General features: G+C 39.1%; 1 protein-coding gene across 1 annotated transcript in view; it reads left to right on the top strand.

Annotated features, from left to right (window-relative positions):
• Positions 1–24,085, top strand: part of znrf1 (zinc and ring finger 1) — a 65,100-nt gene that overhangs the window by 12,909 nt on the left and 28,106 nt on the right. The window lies entirely within an intron of this gene.

Genomic DNA, 24,085 nt, shown 5'->3' with positions numbered 1-24,085 from the left:
TGCAGATGATTTTTCTTTTACAGTGTTAGTCTTTCTGACACACACACACACACACACACACACACACACACACACACACACACATTATATTTTGTTTTCATTTCTATCAGTGTATCTGTGCATTACATCAGGCAGTGTAAAGAAGTCATGATGATGCAACATAGTGGGGAATTAAAAGTGCTGGGTATTGTCATGTGACAGTGAGATTGTGTTTTTACAAACATTGCATACATATTGTGTTCATACATAGATTTACTGATACCAGTGCAGTTTGCACTGCAGTGTGTGGACACCAGTGATATGGAAGATCTTTTATTTCTACAAGTAGGCCAAATATTATTAAATGTATTCAAGAAAATCCCTTCAGCTTCTTGAGATTCAAAATTTTGAAATCTAGTAGCTATTTTTGCTGATGATCCAAAAAGTTAACTTTCAAGCCCTGGTGACTATGCATGTATTGCCTTGTCATAGATCATAGTTACCTAAGCAAACTCTATGGTTCATTAAAAAGTTAACAACAGACAGAGGCATTGTTGATGTTATTAGAAACACCTGTGCTTTTCCTGCCATGACAATCAAAATGTCCTTTTTATCTAAATACTGGTCTGCATAATGTATACAGTGAACAATTTCCATGTAAGTATAGCTACTATTTTTCTCAAATTCTGTTCATTTTAAAGATTTGTTTTTATTGAGAAGCATGGAGAAGTAAAAGTGCCCAAACCCATTGAGGAAAAAAACCAACATAATTTTAAACATTTAAGCAATTGCATTCTTATTCACGCACATTACAGACACATAGAAACATGTTTAAGCCTCTCAAACACACACATGCACACAGTTGGCCTAAACCAGGTCAGAGGGTGAACCAATGACTCTTGGTTGGTCTTGGTCACGAAGCTGCACGTAATCTCCTGCCTGAGAGTTCAGTCACCCAGCTGAGGTGCAAAACAATTACTCAGCAACCCCATCACTTCCTCCCTCTCTCTCCCTCTGTCTCTCACTGAGCAGAGGTCTGCCATTTTTCATGCTATTGTTCTCAGATTACAGACACATGAGCAAATCTTCCATCTCTATACACCGGCACCTTTTAATTTAAATCTAAATAGTAATGAAAATAAATCACACATGGAGACTCACACACACATGTATGTATTATGCTGTAGAACCTGCCCCTGATAATGTTAATTTCAATAAAAGCTTTAGACTAAAATTAATATTAAGAGTATAAGAAAATTTGTCAGTGTTTTTAATTTAAACTTAAGTTTATAACCAAGTATAATCACAAATTTATTTGTACATGAAAGCAATGAGATAAAATGATGCAGCTGCTTGTTTTTATGTCCTGAAAGATTCCCTTTTCACAAACTTGTCAGCTGAAGCATAGTTAATCTCATAGAATATTTTTCACTAGTGGCATTATTTATTGAGCTATGATTCATAGTTACAGTTTAAAAGTTGTTGATGTCTGACTGAGTTAGTGTTAACGTTAGCTTGACAGACAGGATGAGATACATCACAGCCCTGAATCCCAGAGGTTCCAATTCAGAAATATCAACACAGTAATCTTAAAACAATGATATGACATGCTTAAATACTTAATAGTTCACAGTTACTGTTTTCTATCCAGTACTGTAGCTGTCACACAGACCCTTAAGTGTACTTAAGGGTCCCGGGGTACCACAGGCATTTTCATCAGGATGGGGGAGAATTGTTTCAGCGCTTGGCACACTTACTGAGCTCACCTTTCAACATCATGGGCAGCACCTCAGCAGACGAAAAATGATGTTTTGTCTCCCAGAATCCACCAAGGTATTTGTCAGTGTGCATGAGCACAGGCTGCCGGCTAAATGGCCGACTGTGACATATTCTCTGCCAGCTTTTTTTTTTTTTTTTTTTTTTTAACAAAACAAGGTACAAATCTCTATGTGGCCTACAAATAACTTTATAAGGTATAACATAAAAAAACTTTAACTTACATCTTCACAATGCTATGCCATGAGCTGGTCACAAGTTTACAAACTTAAATTAAATTAAAATTAAAATGTCAAAACATTAAGTCAATTGAACAAAAACCAAAAAGAGCCTTTAAAGAAAGTTACCTTTAAGAAGACTGCCGTGTCTTTCTTCTTAGTTAGAGTTTCTTTTCTGGAGCTCTCAGCTCTCAGGGAAACCACCACTTGTGTTTGGCCGTCTCAAAGGTATCATATGTAATTATTCCACATTAACATGTCTAAAAACAACTAGACCTATGTTATATGTTTTGTTGAGCTTACATTATCCCAAATGTTTCCAACAATTTTCTGCCGAACGTCTGGATCTTACGTTATAAGAGAAATAAACCGAACAAGTGTTAGCAGCAGCTCGGCTAACAGCCTGTACCAGACATCCGGTCGTCGCCGTACATCGTCGGAGAAACACTGATTTTTTAGGTGAAACAGCTTTATTCAGTGTTTTTATTTAACAAAGAAGACGACAACTCCCATGACCCCATGCTACTTCACATCGTCATCACACTTCGTCTTTTGTTATTAATTTGATTGAGAGACCCCTAGTGGCTGAAATTACATATTGTGCGTTTAATAAGATCTATTATATGGGCATTTCCACTGTGCGCAACCGAAAATACCCTTGCAGTGTGTGCAGAACGCAGCATTTTCGTTGCCGGGTTGAATTCAGATGCGTGATGTATTGTTTATGTTTTTATTTCGGGTTAGGTAAAAATGAGTGGGACAGAACATGATAAATGTCTAATGTAAGCGCTGAAAACAAGTATAATATTATAATTATTATTTTAATTGTGGTGAAAAATGGGACAATTTTAGCGTTTTACAGATTTACATATGACGTCTGGTCACCATACATAGACTCAACAACTAATAGCTATCTAGCTAGCTGCTAACTAGCAAGCTATGTGTTAGGTAGCTCATCACCACCATGTTGGTCTAGAACAACTTCAACAGTCGATTTTTTCTTTTAGAGTTGTCTCTCTTTATCTCTGGTGTAAACATTACATACACTGGTATGTAGCAACTCATTGAATTAATGTTTATCAGCTACAGATGACAATTTGTGGAGCCAGTTGTAATTTCACTAGGAAAACCAAATTGTGTAGATCTTTAGGTTATGAAATAGGCTACATAGTTTTAATTTATAATCATAATCATATCATCATCATTTGAAAAGATTTTCTCAACATGGTAATCTTTAGCTTCCGCCCACCATTAGCAGCTCATGTAACAGTATTTTAAGCTCTAGGATTGGATTTTTTTTTACTGAAAATCCCCTTGAGAGTCATAGTTAACTCATCATCTTACGTTTTTATGTACATAGGCTTGTGCCTTAGATTTTTCCCTCAAAGAACCAGATATTTTCTAACACAGTTGCTCATCTATTGCTGTAATTCAACTGGGAGAATTTCAAGACCATTGAAGCCATAGAAGTGCTCCAACTGGGACTCACCTCACATTGTCTATGGAGAATTTTTTTCTGTTACCTGTAGTGGTATCTAGACATTAAGTTTTATTTGCACAGATTTTCATATATCCGTCTCTTTGATTCCTGCACCAACACCAATTCAGTGGAGGAAACTTGAGTTTTCTGTTTTGGTGCTCAAAACATTGAAAACAATTTTATCAGTAACATCTTTTTCTGGAAACCATGTCCCTATTACTCTGGCTAACCCACAGTCCTCACTGTGAACAGTTTTCATTGCAAATGATCCCTAGATTGATAGATCTAGACACAGTTTCTTAAAACCTGGGCAAAGAAACCAAAACTATCAGCATGGCTGGATATCATTAGTGGCAAGTTAGAAAATATAACTTAATCATTTGGGTGAACCAACCATTTCATAAGTCTTGTGCACTGATTTAGCACATTGGTTAAATAGAATTATGATTCAGGTATCATGCGATATGATTTGAATTAACCAGCCATTCAGAAATGAGCGTTTTGCTTGCAATGCAAAAACACCACACAACTGTAAAGCTGCAGAAATCACAGTTATTTGGTATGGTCTGGAAAACAAATGGACAGAAAATGTAAATTCTTGTGTCCAATTTATGTATGTCTGACTCTGAGTCATGGTGTGAGCAGGAGTAAGAAAGGCCTGAAATAAGTCTTCATTGCTGCTGCTTGTCCTGTGCTTGCATCATCAGGTTTAGGATTTGGAGGGATGAAAAGAGCCTTCCTACCAGATGCAGATTATTGACAAGTGTATAACGGTGTCCATAGGCGTGCTCTTATAACATATACATGGAGACGAGGCTGAAATCAGCACAGAAATAAATCGGCACATATCCTCACATGCAAACAGATAAAAACACCACTGATGCATAACGTACAGGCACAATTTGAGCGGGTCCCGTCCATAGGGTCGGGTGGTGTTGCTGGATTTCACGGCCGAGGGTTTCAGGAACACGGGGATTGGAGGAACATCTGTGCCGCTGAACTGTCTGGTTGCGGGATACGAGAATATAGGTCAGCACTGCAATTTATTTCTGTTTCCTCTGCCTGTCTCTCTCTTTCACACACACACACACACACACACACACACATACACATTTACACACTCTCCCCATATTTCCTTGTCTCTTTCCTCCCTGTTAACTCAGCGCAGTGCATCCACAGAGGAGGCATACGAGGACACACACACACACACACACACACACACACACACACACACACACACACACACACACACACACAGACATGTGCACATTCTGCATACATGCAAGGGCAGAATGAGATGAGGAGCAACGAGGGAGGGTTGAATGGAGGAGAGGCTGCGAGGCGAGGTTTGAAGATGGGTTTTTGTTGCTGTGACAACCACATAGCTGCCTATCACTGCTGTTTTTCTAGGAACACACATATGAGCACCGCGCGTGCACGCTCCCACACAAACATGCCTCACCTTTGCAAATGTCGCCACGACCCCACTATTCCCTCTCTGGCTGACTTTTGGCGCATGCACACAAACAAACATACACACAAATGCTATTTACACATGAATTAGCAGAAAAAGAGGCAGAGCAGACAGTCTGGAAGAGAGTAGATTATTGACATGTTCACTTTTGCACCTTATTTAAATGCTGTACGTCTTCTTTCTAGTCTCACTTCCTGTCTGGATTTTCTTTGTGTTTGTCTCACTGACTGTCCCATTCAAAGCAATTGAAACATTCATTTCAACAGGTATAAAAGGTTGCATCAGACGTGTGGCTGCATGTCAGCACCATATGTACTGTAATTGCAACGGGCTGGCCAATTACAAGCAGCAAGGGCCCCGGTGGTCACCACGGCAGTTGGTGGGCACAGCGACTGTTGCTATGGACAGGGACTAAATGTCGTCACGGCAGAGCAAAGATATACCTCTGACTTGTGCAGAGCAGCAAAATTTACAGGCCAGACTTCTGTACTGCATCTGACTGATCTGAATGTCTTTCTCACAGTGATATTTACAGAAAAATGGAGCCTCATACAGTGTCACATATCTGTTCAGTTCCATCAATTCAAGTCATATTCTGAGGAAACGTTGACATTGTGTTTCTTGGTGAACCCATTTTCTTAAATTTGTGTATTTCTACTTAACTGGGGACTTAAGGAGATTTCCTGCATTTGCCAGAATTCCCTTGTGATGACCCAACGGGGGAGAAGGTCAAACTTGTTGCATGAAATAATCCATTATTCATAAGCTTTATGTGGCTGAAATTAGTGCTGAAACAATTAGTTGAATAATTTATTAGAACCACAATTTGTTTATCAAGCTAAATTGCTAAACATTTGCTGGTTTCAGCATGCTAGTTCTTTCTTTTTAATGTCATTGTAACAGGGGAAAATTAAGTAAGCAGATGGTGGCTTAAACAATAGTCACATATATTAAATACATGCAAATTTAGGTCCGTAATTTTTAGGGTGTAAGAAGAGTATATATATACTTATATACAGACAGGTGACAAATTAAAGGAAAAACCAACATGAAGTGTCTTAGTAAGGTGTTGGGCCACCATGTGCGCCTTGGCATTGAATCTTCAAGTCTCTTAACTCTTCTGGAGGGATGAACACCATTCTTCAAAAGAATATTCTCTCATTTGGTGTTTTGATGATGGTGGTGGAGAGCGCTGTCTAACACATCAGTCTAAAATCTCCCATAGCTGTTCAACTGGGTTGAGATCTAGTGACTGTGAAGGCCATAGAGTATGATTCACGTCATTTTCATACTCGTCAAACCATTCAATGACCCCTCGTGCCCTGTGAATTGGGGCATTGTCATCCTGGAAGAGACCACTCCCATCAGGATAGAAATGATTCATCATAGGATAAAGGTGATGACTCAGAACAACTTTGTATTGATTTGCAGTGACCTTTCCCTCTAAGGGGACAAGTGGACCCAAACCATGCCAGCAAAATGCCCCCTACAGCATAACAGAACCACCAGATCCCCTCACTGTAGGGGTCAAGCATTCAGACCTGTACTGTTTTTTCCTTTAATTTGTCACCTGTCTGTATGTGTTTGTGTATACACAACACTTTTATATAGCGTGTTACACAATGACATATTTTGGAAGTAATGCCAGAAAACTGACTCCAAACCACAAATGTATTTAAATAGACAAAGTTTTAATCCCTGTCAGATGTATGTCAAGTTACATTATTAAACCACAAATCTGATAAGCTCTGTGATATTAGGTGTGGTTCACCATCAATCCTGCCAAGGTTGACAGACATCTCAAAATGAATCAAGCAGTATATTGTACATGTTATTTGTGTTATTCGTGTGTAATTAAGCCTAATTCCAATTTATATGGGATATACTTTAAGTGCAAAAGCAACCATAACACCATCATTGAATCGTGTGGCATACATGACATGACATGACATGACATGACATATCTGACACAGTCTGCATGACAACACATTGGTAGAGGTTTGTGGGATGTTACATGATGTGTTGCAGTTGGTACTGTCATTTGTTGCTCTAGTTCTCAGAGACTTTACACTCTTTGGTGAAATGTTCCTACTTCTATAATTTAAAGGTAATTCAACCACAAATTGACACGTAAATAAAGTAGAACATCATTTTCCACAAGACATTTGATGTAACATTCTCTTCTTCCCCTTGACATTCAAAGGACAACTTCAGTATAAAGCAATCATTTTTTGAATTAGAGCAGCTGCAATCATGTTTAAAACACACAATGTCATTAATAAACTAATGCAAACAACTAGTGTTGCAGAGCTTGAGTCCAGTCTTGGTCTTGAGTCTTATCATGTTTCACATTCTTGTAAATTCAAAGGACTGAGTGATTCAACACCATCGCTGGTGTCAGGACCACAACATACTCCTGAATGTCAGCAAGACTAAGGAGCAGGGAAGAAACTACGCCCCCCTTAATATCAACAGGTCCACCTCACCAAGGTTGTGACCTGGGGGCTGCATACTGACTCGGTGGTGAGAAAGGCAAGGCAGAGACTGTTTCACCTCAGACGCCTCAGGAAATTCCGGGTATCCTCTCAAATACCGAGGAGTTTCTTCTCCTGCACCATCAAAAGCGTCCTGACAGGGAACATCACTGCCTGGTACGGAAACAGCACCAAACAGGACCTGCAAAGAGTAGTTTGTTCAGCTTGACATGCAATAGGTAGTGCTCTACCCTGTCTAGGATATTTACACCAGGCGCTGCAAGAATAAAGCTAGGAGAATCATTAAAGATCCCAACCACCCGGATTACGGCCTTTTCTCCCTGCTGTGGTCGGGAAGAAGGTAGCGGATACACCAAGCTAGCACTGAGAGGCTCAGGATGAGCTTCTACTCTCAGGCCACTAGGATCTCCCCCAAAATTATACACATACACATATATTATTACTATTTGTTTTTAAATATTACTAATCATTACTTATTTCATCTATTTTTATTGCACAATTTGGAGGAACTGACAGGATTGCATTTCACTGTGATTGTACCTGAATGATTGCATTTGACAAACTTGATTGATTGATTGATTGATTGATTGAAAGACGTGTTCCCTCCTGTAATCATTTCTCCTGTTCATACTGGCTATTAAAAGATCCCCTTCAAATGCACTTTCAATATAAGTGATGGGGCCAAAACCCACAGTGTGTCTGTGATCTTCTAATGGTCAATATGAACAGGAGGAATGATTACAGCAAGAAAAACCTTTTTCAAATTTCATTAAGGCTCTTGACTGTGTTAAGTCAGACTTGAAAATTGTGAACCTGTCCTTTAACATAAAGTCTGGAAAAAAGGGGCAAATAGCTAGTCTGGCTTTGTCCAAAGATAAATTCTTAGTGAGAAAGCAAATAAAAGGTCCTAAGCTATTCCTTTAAGTGGTCTTGACTGCAGCCCGGTTAGCAACCCAGACAACCAGATAAAATGAAGCTTTGATTTTGAAGAAATCAACTGGGGCTTTGGAATTTTGTTTAGATGATCGATTGATTACCAAAATAATCCACATTCTAACTGATACTGAAAATAACAGTTCTTTTGCAGGTCTAGTTGCAATATTGCTCATGTAACACCTCATCTTTACCCGATGGCTGGTGAGGGAACGGCATGTGTGTGGTTGTTGTTCAGACTGAGTTATATTCACCGTGTTGTTTTCCGATCCTTGTTCCACTGTGTTCTCTGGAGCGACGGGCTCTGAGGTGTTGATTGAGCATTCAGGGACTCTCTCGTCGCAAACAACCTAATTTAACCCCTGGTGTTGCTGGATCGCACAGACCCAAAGCACAGGCCACACCGCCTTCAAGCTGTGGCCCTGTCCTTTCTTTTTCTTTTCCCTCTAATTATACATTTCTCTCTCCCTCCCACTCCACCTCTCCAGTGTGCTGCCACCTCTCTCCTCCCTCCACCTCACTTCCATCTAAGGTCACATTATCCCCCTGTGTGACAAACAAAACAATAGAAATGTGTCTCACTTTCCTGTTTCTGTAAGCTCTCTTCTCTCCACACCCCCAACATCCATCCTCTCCTTTTTCTCTCCATCTCTCTCTGTCTATTTTTCTCTTTCTCTTGTTCTGTCCTGTTCCCATGGAAACTGCTGGTCTTTCCGGTAAGGTAAGGAGAGTTTGTTGGCGAGAGTTGCGTTAGTTGTAAGTTGTGATGTAATCAAACCAACAGTTTCCAGGGTTGCCGTTTATGGTCATGACAGTGGTAGGCTGCTGACGATCAGGCTTCCTCCAGTCTGACTGTGGCGCACAAGAGCTTTCTGAGGTGGAGGCTGTGTGTGTGTTGACTGTTTATGAGACAGAAAGGTATACTACAAATACTGCTGTCTCACTGAGTTATTATCTACATTGGCTGTATATTTATAGCTTTATTTGTAGAGCTCTGAACGCAGCTGTAAAGCTGTTACACATTCAAGGTGGCAAAAATGAAACAGAAGTGACAAGGTGACCCTTTTATAACAAAAAGTGGGGGAAGGAGTAAAATTACACTAAAATAACCAATGTAGTGTTATTTGATACCAATGTTTATTAGCACTTCACAATAAAAAAGCAGATTATGTCAGGGGGCAAGAAGGAATAAATCAATATAGTGCAACAACAGCAGAAAGACCTACATCAGTACAAAAAAAACAAAACACTGACCTTGCAGTCATTGAGAGCAGATGTTGTGAGGACAAAGGGCTAGCCACTTTACATTGATTAGGCATTAGGCTTTGTCTCTGTTGCTCCTTTAGAGGATAGTTGTGGTTTATTACAGTTTGGATCTTATTTTCATAGTTGTTGTGTTCTGGGGAACTGGTGACATCACTAAAAAGAAATTTAACGGGACTAAAAACATGAACAGTTAGACCATCACTCAGATTGTAAATAAACCTTCAGGTTAGCTGAACTTATTTAGAAGAGAAAACAAAGGTGAATATTAAAATAATTACCCTGACTGTCCATTGTAAACTTTGACCCACTAAGAATGAATAGCATAATTTTAGTTGGGCTCACTTTGAGTATTACCTCCAATGTTTCATTTACAGCTTGTTGGGTCATCTGATTGCTCATGTTTCTTGCCCTGTCAGTCTTTTTAGCCATCATGTTCCCCTAAGGATGAATTGACTTTTCTATTAACTTTATCTAGTGCCATTGTCAGGTCAAATTTTTAATTTGTCCAGTAGTTTAGTCTCATGACCAAATACCTGCAAAACTAATAACATTCCCATCAACCTCAGCTTTATTTTGTGTTTGTTGCTAATCAGCAAATGTTAGCATGCTAACACAATAAACTGATATGGTGGTAAACAGTATACCTGCTAAATATCAGCATGTTGGCATACTGACATCAGCATTTATCTCAAAGCTCTGCTGTGCTTTATTACAGCCTCACAGCATGGCTGTAGACTCCTAATCTTGTTTTGCAGTGCTACAGTGTTCCCACATCCCAGCTATTACTTTGGTTAGTACAGTGTTATGATGATAGAAACAATGGCCAAAGCTACAAAAAATTAGACCCAAGATTTATAAGTGACCTTGCTTACCCATGATAAGAAAGCTTGTGTTTTGCACTGGGTGATATAGACAGAATCAAATATCACAATATTTTTGACCAAATACCTTGATATTGATATTGTGGGGATGTTGGTGCTTTCACAAAATATTTACAAAATTAGATTTTTGATAAATAATCATCAGTAATGTGGATATAATGACTAAGTGGATAAAGGCAAATAATGTAAGAGCTAGAAATGTCTGATAAGTTCAGAAAATTGCATCACTTAACTGTAATGCAGCCTTTAAAACTAGTAAAAGTTATGGTTTTCCTGGAAAAGACAACACCATATATTATGATATGGTATATCATATCACTATATTACAGTATCCAAAATCCCAGACAATATCTAGTCTCATATTACAATATTGATATAATATCGATATATTGCCCAGCCCTAGTTGCACTCACACTTAAAAAAGTGTTAAAAGTCAAGCATCTGTGGGCCAAACCTAAGCCAAGCCAGCCAAGCACTTCATGATGCTTGATGAGTAGTCTGGGTGAGAGGAAATAAAAGTGAGACTGGCTTTCTCTAGACAGATGAACAATGAAAACTGCTCAATTTGAGATAAGGTTTGTAACTGAACAAAACAAGACTACAAATCTCTACCTGAGTGTTAATGGTAATGTCAACTTCAAAGATGGCAGGCTACCATATAAAATATTCAGCTGGTCTAGCTTTAATACACGTCTAGTAATATTTCTGGCACAAAGAAGGCCAAATAATACTGTTTCTGGTTTTATTTCAGTCAAATTCAACACACACTGAATTTCCTGGAGGGATATTTTGTGTCTATGGATATTCACATATGAATGGGACCCAAAATTGAATGTTGAGGAATGCTGAAGAGAACAAAGTTCTCTGAGAAACACACAAAATGATTAAATTTTCAAGCTCATTAACAAGAACCCATGAATTCAGGCAATCAGTTAAGATGTGTGAAAGGTTACACTGATACGAATTAAAGTTTCCTTTCATCTAGCTTCATCTAACAACAAGAACACTTAATGTATGATATTTTAATGTATACAGTCTTTGTTCTTTTATCATACACTATATATATTTCTCGGACACCCCTATAACTTGTCTTGGTATCCTTCCTCACATTTTTCTTTCATCCCCACATTTAGAATTTGGTCATTTTCACAAAATATGTGTCATTACGAAACACGAAGTGTCCAACTCTTGCTTCTCTGTCCTCCCATCCATCCCTCTGCCTGCTTGGCTCTGCAGCGTGACAAGCAGTGTGACTAGAGTTGCTCTCAGACTTTCCATCTGTAGTATTAATGGTGTCTTCTCTCTCCTCTCTGATCTGTCTGCCTGACACCGCCTGCCTAGAGTGCCTCTGTGTGTTAAATCTCTGCCTTCAGTCTGCCATACCACAGAGCTAAACCCCCAGAGTGGCTTTGTTGTGCTTCTGCGGTGGAATCTCTGCCTTCAGCCTGTCTGCTGTAGAGCTAAATCTCGGCATGGCTGTGTATGTGTGTGCATCTGCAGCCGAATCACTTTCCAACTTCCCTGCTACAGAGCTAAAAACCTCCAGTGTCCTCAGTCCTGGCTTTTCCTGAATTAGAGCTTCTTGAGCTTGTGGAGCTGAGCGTGCCCTTAGCTTACCTTGAGTTGAGTGACTTGGCTCTGTGCATGTGTTCTTGTTCTTGCACTTATAAAGACATATTTAGTCTTCTTACATTTTTAATTGGGTTGAAATGAAGTTCAAGTTTATTTGTTGTGAGAGATAACTTCCATTTTATTCTCTAATAGTGAGAGCTGCATCAACCAGATGTTGTTCTTTGCAAATCGTCACACTCACAATCCATGTGTATGTGTGTGTGACTGAGACTAGCGTGGCATATCTAAACACAAAGCATCACTCAACTTTAGCTTGTAGGTCTGAGTGACAGATGAGAAATTGGAATTCCACATGACGGAATAACAATGGTACAATTCGTATTACTGTTGTTGAATGTTCAATCAGTGAAAATGAGTTAACATAAATGATAGACAGATAGATTATGGTTTTCTACTGGTGGTAGCTGGCCAACTAACGTTAGCCTTGCGCTTGGCAAGTTCACATTACCACCATACCAGTTGAAAATAACGTAAATGTAAAATGTGATGACTATGAATGTCTGTGTCAACACTGTTAGCTTGCTGCTATCTTGGCTAAAAAGAAACGTTATTTAAAGCTGAAGCAGAATTGAACTTTAGCCAAACTTTTTTAAGCCAAGATAATTAAGACCAAGTAAGCTGGCTAAAACAAGGTGAATATTTAAATTAAAGTTAATTTTCATACACTGTTGGGATGTCATACATCCATATAAAGATACAGTAAGATACTGTAGCATGGGGTGTAGCTGCTATCTCTATCTAGCATAACACTACCTTAGATGTAGTCACTCTTACAGTATGTTACCACTTACTAACTGGGAGATTATATTTAAAACAAAAAAAGGATCATTGTTGCAGTTTCAGCCTCTGTCCCATTTTGGATAAGACTTCTACTACTACTACTTCCTGTCAGCTTTGCTAGGAAAAGCTATTATATTAATTTCTGACCAGAAGTCCACCAATAGTGTGTTGTGTTTAAGGTTAACTGCCTTGCTTAAGGGTGATCAAACACCATTTAGATAATTAATACTCCAATCAACTTCCAGTAACAGGTCGGATTCTCTATCCATCAGCCTGCCTTCTTCTACCTGTTGAAGGGAAACAGTGTATGAAAGTGGAAGTGAAAAATGATTTCTGCCTCCATGGTATTAGTGGTATTAGTAAAAGAGGTCAAATCAGTCTGAAAAAGACAAAATGTCTTTGAAGCAGCATCCTTGATTCAAGAAATTAAAAACTTGTCAACTATGATATGTATCAACATTTTTCCTGCCAAATGTTTTCCTTTTCCTTTACCTGTATTGATTTGGTTTCATTTGTCCCCATCTCCACTCAAGGTGACATTGATTAAACTAGTTCTATGTCTTGCTTGTGGATGGTGGCTTTTGCTGTTTTGCTCTGTCGCTGATTTTGCTGTGTCACTGCGTTTAAGGCTGCTACCCAATACTGAGCATTTCTTATCATCTGTTTTGTTATCTTAAAGTACCCATCTCTAGCAGTGCTATAACATCTGTCGCAGCAGTTGTTCTCAGAGTGGCATCCAGGGACCTCTTTGGGTCCTTGAGGGCCTTCAGGAAGGTCCTCTGCAAAATTAGGAATAGTTTCATCTGAATAATTAAACACACTGGCAGTAATGTGGCTGTTATTGCTCTTCCAAAACTTTCCAGATGGTTTAAATATTCTATATGCAACATAGGGATGCCAATAAATCAATTATTGTGCAAGGTAGTTAATAATTTAATTATTAAAAAATCCATTAACTGACAATGGAACCTGTCAGAAAATTAACTATTCAGTTTAGCACTGGGTTGTGTGTGCTGACTGCCTGTATAAAGGCCACACAAAGAATAAACAAGTGCTGCTCTTCCACCGCTCTCCATACATAGCTTGCTAATTCCCCTGTATCAGATTTTCACAGTATTACTTTATGTTGTACTCACAGTATTATTTCTCATCTACTTTAAGTCCTCCAGTGAAGCCTGAAAGTTGCACAGCATTATTTGCTCTATTTAATATTTTAAACTTGCCAGGTCATATGTAGAGTAGAAGCACTGCAATTTTAAGTGAAAGCATTATCTATTTTCTTATTCTAATTCAAATTGTATTTTATTTATAGCTCAAATCATTTATGCACTTGGATTTTGCAGTTATTATGCACCACGCCAACAGTTTACCAAGAATAAGGGCCGGATTATGCTAGAAAACAACTAATTCTTACACAAACACTAATATGGGGATAACAGTGCAAGTTTTTAGACTCTCTCCTGGAAGGCATTCATAGTGTTGCACTCTGTCATTCACATGAAAAATAGCCAGTAGTTGTGTAACACATAAAAAAAAACAGCTTGAGCTTACTTTCTCCCCTCCACACACCTGGCCAATCACTATGTGAAGTGGGTGTGAATGTCGGATTGTCTGTGTACTTAGACTGTACTTAGGCACAGCAGTGTTTGGAGCTAAATACTGACATTAACATGCTAACATACTGATGTTTAGCTGCTGGTATTACATATATTTACTATGTTCACCATCTGAGATTAGTGTGTTAGCTACCCATCAGACTTGTCATTAGTTTTGCAGATATTTGGCTGTGAAGGAAAGGTTCCCCTCACTGAGACATGTCCATCACCACTGACAACACCATGGTGGTGCCAACTTGCACGGTGAGAAACCTGTGAGTGAACGTGGATGACGAACATTTTCTTGGCAAACATCACAGCAGTAACCCGCTCCTGTCAATTCTTGCATTACAACATCAGGAAGATTCACCCCTTTCTCACCAGGGACATGGCCCAGGTGCTCATTCAGGCGCTTGTCATCTCCCACCTGGACTACCGCAAGTCCCTCCTTGCTGGAGCCTCTGCCTCTGCTCTACCTGCCTGGTTTTCAACCTTGCCAAGTTTTCCTGCACCGTTCTTCTTCTCTGTGCACTACACAGGCTCCCTGTTGCTGCTCACATCCAGTTCAAAACTCTGGTGCTGGCCTACAGGGCAGTGAAGGGCACTGCTCCTTCCTACCCCCCAGCCATGGTCAAACTCTACAACCAGGCACGACTATTGTGCTCCTCTGTCTCTGGATGTTTAGGCCTCCCATCAGTCAAAAGGACCATGTGGTAGCTCATCTCTCTATCTACTTCTTGCTGCTTCATGGTTTGAATGCATTCATCACAAGTCACTTTGAACAAAAGTGTCTGCTAGATGAATGTAATATACCAAAAGTATAAAAGTCTGATTTGATGATGGTGCTAGATGAGAAGCCAGTGGATCACCAAACTTATGACAGTTCATCCGGTGGGGAAAATGAATGTGTGAACCAAATTTCATGGCAATCCATCCAATAGTTGTTGAGACATTTCACTTAAAACCATAAATGTCAACCTCATGGTGGCACTTGAGGAAAGGTCCGAGGATCACCAAAGTCATTAGGAGTCATCCTCTGAGAATCATGAATGTCTGGACAAGATTTAAGTGGCATTCATTCAACTGTTCTGGAGATATTTCAGTCTGGACCAAAGTGGTGGACCAACGCACAAACCGACATGCATTTTGTTTTGTTAATTTTTAATGACTAACTGAATATTGATTGTTAACACGTCCAGCAACTGAAGGAAAGTGCTTGATATTTACATTCAAGTGGGTGAGACTTACTATTGTAAAATGTAAGAATGGCACAGCTGTCAACACTGCGCTGTGATGGATTTGAGAAAATAGCCTTATTTAGAGCTGCTTGAACTGATGGTCAACTGGCAGCTTCATATGAAGTTGGATTCAGATGCAAATCAGAAATAAATTTCTAAACAAAACCACACTTGCTGTTTTTCTTTCTGAATTTTATCTGTCTCATTTTCTTCGCTTTCTGCTTCTTTTCTCTTGTTTCTCTGTTTCGATCCGCCCTTCTCCTGTCCTCCTGACTCCCCTCCTCCTTATCTCACCACTCAGTGTCTCTCCACCTCTCACTCTCTCCTCCGCTGCTCCCTCCCTACTCAGTCCCATGATTCAGCCTCACTCCCTCTATTTAGTCTTAGTATGCTCACTTTTTTTTTCGCTCTATTGCTCCCTCGTGCACTCTCGTTTTCATCAATTCCCCCTTCAACTTTCTGTCTCGCCTTCCTCTTTTCTCTTTTTTACTGTCCCCTCTATTTCTCTCGCTCTGTCCTCTCCTCCTCCTCCTCCTCACTTCTGCACCATAAAGTAGACGGCTGGATGATTCATCTTTCCCTCTGCCCCCGGACTGTTGTGATCCTTATTTTACTGCACAGCTAAAACAGACTCCCCCTTCCTCCTCCGAAGTCTGTCTGTCCTCTGCAGCTATTGACACTTATCAACCAAAGCGTCTACTGTTAACACAGATAACTGCCTGGACTGGAAACAATAACTGAGCCTTCATTGGCTTAGTAATTATTGTTCTGCAGATATTTTATGTGAGGTTTGAATACAGTCAGGATTTCACAGTGCTATTGATTTGATCTGGGAGAGTTGTTTGTGCAGCCGATATGCTCCCAGGCACTGGTTTGATTTAGACTGGCTCCTCTCGATGACTGTGGCTATCTACAGTCCAGCCATCATCCTCTGGACATTATACATCATCTATGTTTTAATCATATTGCCTGCTGCAGTATTGCTATGCCTCAAAGTCATTCATTGCTTATGAGCATCTTCACTAAAGACTGGTTGTTGTTCCGTGCGACTGGTGATAGAATCAGTCAGAGAATGAGTCAATGTTTGCTGACTGACATTTTTCCACCTCGTTTAAACGTACACCAGAACCTGAACCCTGCAACAACATTTGAGTTTTAAACCAACCAAAGTGAAATGTTGCTGCAGGGATCAGCTTCCACTTGAGCTGTTAAGGTCTATTAACCACACCTTCTCTTTTTCAGCAAGACCATACTTGACATTTAAACATTACGCATTGTTGGACACACAGCCAGCTAACCCTATTGTCAGACAAGGACGCTAGCAATTCTGCAAAATTCTAGATTACATTCGACCAAGTTTCAATGCCAACATCTTTCAAAACTCTTGCTTTCTGGTAAAGATTAGGGAAAGATTGTGGTTATGCCAAACAAACTATGGGTAAGGTATGGTTAAGATTAGGCAACAAAACCACTTGGTTAAGGTTAAGAAAAGATAGTGGTTTTAGTTTAAAAAAGAAAATGAATTGCAGGTCTGTGAAGTGACGCTACACAAGGTTTGGGTTCAGAAATGGGGGTGACGGTGAAAAAAAGTGAATACTATTTATTTACATGTACTTACATGCAAATAAATGTATTGGAATATATTTATATTATTTAAAATAATATATTTATATGCAAAAAAACTGATAAATGAAATTGGTCACTGTACTTTCAAAAGTCTAACTAAAGAATTATGAATGCTGCCTAAATTCCTGTATCATCAATACACAACCATATTAAAAATTACATTTCATTTTATTGATAGAGAACTATAAAAAATTATAAAAATAAAATTGAGTAAATAAACACTTACAAAATACAGCTTTAGTCACAGACAATCAATTTTTGTCCTAAGAGAACTTTGCTGCCTTTAGGTTTGACTCATGTCATGTCTTTCCACTAGAATAATGGAATTACACATTTTGACCTGCAAATAAAAAGAGGGAAATGATTTTTCCCCAAATGCATGCAGAGAAACTTAAAATAGTCATGTTTTGTCTGGAGTAGTGTCTGCAAAGCTCCACTCCACATTACAGGTTTGGGGCAGCCTACCTGAGAGGGGAAACCAGGGCAAAAGAGTCTGCAAATGGGTTGCCGCTGCACACTAAGCTTAATGTTGTTGTTAGCACATGATAACAGTTGAAACCAACCTATATGAGGTTTTAATCATTTCTATCAATTGAGGTTCTCTCATCTAGATTACAATGGGTATCAACAAGACACTTTATAGAAAGATTGTAGCATTCAAGCTGAAACTGTGAAACTGTAAAATTAGAGGTACAAAACTGGGAATTTTAGGCTGGAGCAGCTGTACTACAGCATGTGGCTGTTAGTGAATGTGTCTTGCTGCTCAAAGGTAACATTAGTCCTTAGATGTGGTCTGTCACAGAAGCTACTGCAAGCATCTCCAGTTTGTTTTCTCAGCTCAGATATTTTTTATTTGGTCTGAGAATGAGACTATAGTCAACCCTAATGTCACAAGCTTCTTTAAAACAGCAAATAATTAAACACAAGTACTTAACAGCAATTGAAAACACACAAATAATAGTGATAATAGCCACTAGCTTTACAACTCTGACCACTTGGTAAATACAAGTGATTAAGTAGGAGATGAAGTACAGTGAGTCAGTGATTATTGCAGAACAAGACATGACAGGATGCTACAAAACCCCTCGACCAAAAAATTTTTAAAGGTTCCCACAACCAAAGAGTGACACGTCCCTGGGCAAGTGAAATAACAAAGGTCCACTATTATTTTTATGTTTAAATCAGTTTAGATATGATTGTGCCTAAATACAGTAGCTGATGGTGTATTTTTGGAAGTATTTCAGCTGTGCAGTTATTTTAAAATAACACATAATCTCCCTTCAACAAAATCATTCTGTCTTTCAGCAGCAGGGACAACAGTTCTTGAAAGCATTACAGTTTTGTGTCATTTTATCTACAAATCCCTACATTTAAATTTCTCACACAAACCAATACGTTCTTTAAAAATACATAGAGCTGCTGTAAGTTCAAAAGTAGGCTTAAAGTATGAGTTAGTGTTGTCAGATAAATGTTTCAAAGTAGCTAGCACTAGGAAGCATTTAGGAATAAGCTAGCAGACATATTCTCAGTCAAACAGAATCAAACATTTCTTTCAGAAAATGCAGTGACACCACATGTTTAATAAATAGCCTTTTCTGCTATAAGGTACATTGTTGAAAACAATGTCAAACTGAAAACAACAGTTTGAACTTAACTTTCACAGTCCTGCTAAAGCTGTAGTCAGTATTATGATCCATTGTCTTCTCTCCCAGAGTGTATCTATTAGCATCGTTGGCATGCAGAGCCGCTGTCACCCAGCATGCTAAAGTGATATTTAAGGTCTGAAGAGGATTGACAGAAAAAAAGTTTGCCAACGTCTAGCCCATTTAAGCTAATGCTACCACAGTGTTATTAGCCATTTAGTGTGTATTAGCAGTTGAGTTCACTTGTTATGCACTCTAGACAATGACCTTATTGCGCTCAGTGGTAATAGTGGAATAAGATACCATTAATTGTAAGTGTGGCCTCTCTGCTCCCCGTACTAGCTGTGGCCCAAGGGAGAGATAAAGCTATATTCTCCTTAACTGAAACTGAATTAAGTATGAATAAAGGACATGTCTCAGCTTTCTTTCTCACTATTTCTGTGTACTCTTGTTGTCTTAATTGAAGCTTATGCATTTACTTTTGTATTATTTTTAAAATTTAGCTTACAAGCTACACATGATCCATCTTTGTTAGGATCAGGTGTAGGATACAGATCTGATATGAGCCACGACCTACCTACTCCAACCAGCAACAGCAGTTACATTGAAACTAGGAAGGCACTAGGAAAGTGTATTTTCTTCTTCTCTCGTCTTTGTGCTAAATTATAGACATCCTGAATGTATGTTTGTCCTGGAGATTAAATTGATATCAATCTTCTCATCTCAGCTAAGAGTAACAAATAACTCTCACCAGCACAGGCACAAAAAGTACCAATCTGTGCAAACATTTCCAACCTCTTCTAGCTGTACTGTTAATCTGTAGCTCCGCTTCCTGCTGACAGACACTTCATGGCGCTGGCCAGGCACAAGTGTCTTTGTTAGTCTTGAGGTCTTCATCAGTCAGTGGATACTGGTTATTTGGGAGCTGCGTCAGAGTCTCAGGCTGGGCCGGGCTGCCAAGGGTTGATGAAATATGCATTGGCCAGAGATTGAGTTGAGTGACCTCGCCTGAGAAGTGTTGTGTGAGTGTGTGTGTGTTGTCTGTGAAGGGGTTGACAAGAATAAGTCTCCATGGGACCATTTAATAGCACTTCAGCTCAGAGTGTGTGACGGCTCTAGCTATTCAGCCTCTCTCACTGTTGTTATTGCATAGTCATGCAAGGTGTGCGTGGGTGTGTGCATGCACACGCACGTGTGAGTGTGTGTGTTTTGCTCATGTGCTCTCAGGGTATTCCTCCCACAGACAGGTGGATTGGAAAACAGATTGACTGCAGGTTTGAATTGGAGTTTCTGTGCAGTGTCTCCTTTCTCTCTACCTGTATGGAATTATATTTGTTCCTCAGTTCTGAAATTTGAGTATAGAAAAAGATTTTTTGCAAGCACATAAATGATATTTGAAGATATATTATTACCATGCAAGGAATAATTTTTTGAGCAAACAAAAATCTATTTCTGATAAATTTATTTTCCAGTGGGATCAAGCATTAAGGCTCATGGGAGGAGGGCAAACAGTCCATGGTTGGGGTGTGAGGGGGTCCCTGGTAACGCTGTGAGTATACTGGAGGTCAGCGATGGCAGGTAGTGGGACACCGATGACGTGTTGGGTGGTTTTCACCACCTGTTGCAGGGCCTTCCTGTCAGCTTCGGAGCAGCTGCCATACCACACCATGATGCAGTTGGTCAGGATGCTCTCTATGGTGCAGTGGTAGAAGTTTGCCAGGATCTGAAGAGGCAGGAGGGCTTTCTTTAGCCTCCTCAGAAAGTAAAGGCACTGTCGCACCTTTTTACCAAGTCTGGAGTTGTTGAGGGACCAAGAGAGATCCTCAGAGATGTGATTGCTGGGGAATTTGAAGCTGGAGACACACTCCATCTCAGTCCCACCTCAGTTTATATGAATGGGGGTGTTTCTGCTGCCCTTGGTGTTCCGGTAATCCACAAAGAACTCTTTGGTCTTCTTGGTAATGAGGGCAAGGTTGTTGTCAGCATACCACGCTGCCAGGTGCTGGACCTCCTCCCTGAAGGCTGTTTTGTCATTGTCACTGATCAGGCCTACCACCGTGGTGTTGTCTGTGAGCATGATGATAGTATTGGAGCCAGGCACAGGAACGCAGTCATGGGTGGAAAGGGAGTAGAGGTTGTTTAACTTAACAGACCAGTGTCCAGTTGTAGAGGGAGGTGATGCCAAGGTCACTAAGTTTAGTGATCAGATTGGAGGGGATGACTGTATTAAATGCAGAGTTTAAGTTAATGAATAACATCCTAGAATCCTAAGAGTTACAAGTGCATATGTTTGTTTGTAATTACTTTAACATAATTGACTGTTTCCACTGTGAAATATTTGAATGAATATAGTTCATATCTAACTTTCTCTTCAAACATTTCTCAACTCTTTTGTGATTGAAGGGAGCAGATATCCCCCTTTTGATATTCACTAAAGCTTGTTTCCACTTGAGGCAAGAGTGTGACAGTCCCCATCTGACAGTTTTCAAGGATCCATCTGCTGTAGCAAAAAAATCCAAGAACAAAGATAGATGACAATGTTCTGCCAAAATAAATATTACATTTTTTCCCACTTCAAGTACTATAATTTGTGACCATCTCATTCAATGACACTTGGAAACAGTGTTGTGTTCTGTAATGAATTGGCAAATACCAATAAACAGTATTTCATTAATCTATAAAAAAAATGCATGTGTAGATATTAATTGGCCAAAGATATCATGGAAATGATTAAATGTTGGTAAAACATCAATATCATGCATCTCCTTGGTGGCATTCCAGTCTAGTCTTCACACTTCATACATGTTTTATTTGTTTGGCTACAGTGTATGAAAAGTCATCTGTGGTTAAATGTGACCAATCAAGCATGGCTGCTGATCATGTGGTGGTCCTCCTGACAAAAATCATAATTTAGTAAGAAGCGATTGTCCTAGTGATGAGCCCGCTGCAGGAGAATCCAGACTGGAAGCCTAACAACTGATTTTGCATTTTGAGTCATTATCCAGCTTTGATCCCCACCGCTCGCTGTATGTTAATTATTGTATCACAGCATAGTGCTGCTTTTCTGTGCAATTTTGATTCACTGATGTTTTTCATCACTAAAACATCACAGAGGGCTGACCGAAAACAGGATAACACAACATTCAGTCTAGTTCAGGTGTGTGCTCTCAATGCAGAAAAGGAAATTTATGCAACACCTGCAGCCTACAAAAAACAAATGAAAATGAATGAGATGCTTTTAAGTATAAGCATCTCTCTGCTTTTAACTATAATATTAAGATTATTATTATTTGTAAATTAATTCCTTATCTAAATGACGTACCAGTTAGAGTTGTGTATGGTGGGTAAATTGCATTGTTTCTGAACTTTTCTAGAATTAGTATATGGTCACCAACACCAGCTATTTGTAAATCCATCACTAAGTCTGCCAGATCTGCTAAATCAGTTACTAGAAAATGTGTGTAGCATCGTACAGCTGGAAGTTACAACATAACTTCCCGAAAATAGCAGTTTTGGGAGTCCAAATGATTTATCAAACTTACTGCTAGGACCTGACCCACACTGGATTTTTGGGGCAGATGCCGATACCAATATTAGGGAGTAAAAAAATTCTGATATTGATATATTGGCTGATAATCTTATATATACAGAATATATACATAAACACACATTTTTTGCAGTGATCCCTCTAATGTGGTTATCAAACACTTGTGACAAAGATATGTAATGGAGGCATGATATTTCACAGTTCAACAATAAACTTTATTGTTTAAAATTACATAAGTGCGTTGTATTCATGTAGTTTAGCATGAGTGGGAAATATCAGATTATGCTAACCTAGCTAATTTAGCAAAACAGTATTAGCATAACATTTTCTTTAATGTTCTCTTATTTTTGTGAAAAGTGCTTTAAAAATCTCCCCAGTTTACACAATCATTAAACAGCATTTTATTAAGTGTCAGGTCGGACATGTTGACCATATTACATATTCATGTATTAGCATGCTAACGTTAGTTTTGTCTTTGTTCAATTAGCTGTGTAACAGTAAGTCCTGGCAGTTAGTAGGTGTAAATATCTAGTAAATACTAATCTCTATATAAGTACTTCTTTCTGTAGTGCATCCTGTTTTAATTTAGTGATTTGTAAATATTCATTTATTCTTATGTTGTAACTTAGCTAAGTTTGACTATAGCAATGAGCTTGGGAACACTGGAGTTTTGTATAGCACAAAAAGTTCCCATGATTGCACGAGCTTAAAATGGAGTCTAAGGGGAATAAAATCAAAGATGCAAGTTGCATTTTTTTTATTCCCGCTACTGCAGAAAATGTTGGCTGGAGTGTTTTTGTTTTATGAAAAGTCTCAGTCACACACTACACATGATAGGCAGGATGGGCCACACACACACACACACACACACAAAATCACATAATGAGCATAGAGTCAAACTATACACCCTCTTTATACAGATACTGTACATATTGCAAGAGAAAGGCAGTACAATTGTGCAACTTATTTAGACATTGTTGGAGATAATGAGAAAGAATAAACTGAGAAACAAGAAAACAAGAAAAAAAGGATAGGTAGCAGCTAAGAAGTGGCAGGGAAACAAGAAGGAAATTGAAGAACTCCTCACTGCTGGAGAGGCTGACAACATTCACAAAGCTACAGAGCTCGGCTTTGAATAGCTGCTAACCATAAATCCATTAGTCTGGGTTTCAGTGCAGAGTTTGACTGTCCCATGATGGTCTGAAATCTGTTTCAGATGCTTTAACACTGTGACAAGAATAAAAGTTTGATGGAAATTATATAATATGTGGTGAAACTGGACCAGTTAAAAGGCTAAAAAGTTGAGTTAAGTTTTGTTGTGTAACAGTCATCAGCACTGTGTTTAGGCTCAGCAGCCTGGGGTGAAATTCCCTGTGTGCCTTTTCAGATCGTCTTTATGAAGGTTACATGCTCATGCAAGTGAATGACAGGACACATTTACAACAGCTTGCTTCAGTCAGGAGCTGTTTTGGTATTGAGGTAACTTCAAACTCTGACTTTCTTCCTTTATATTAATATTGTC

The sequence above is a fragment of the Thunnus maccoyii genome, chromosome 5 (genome assembly GCF_910596095.1).
Source record: "Thunnus maccoyii chromosome 5, fThuMac1.1, whole genome shotgun sequence".
Taxonomy (NCBI): Eukaryota; Metazoa; Chordata; class Actinopteri; order Scombriformes; family Scombridae; genus Thunnus; species Thunnus maccoyii.
This window is presented reverse-complemented; position numbering and strand designations above follow the sequence as displayed.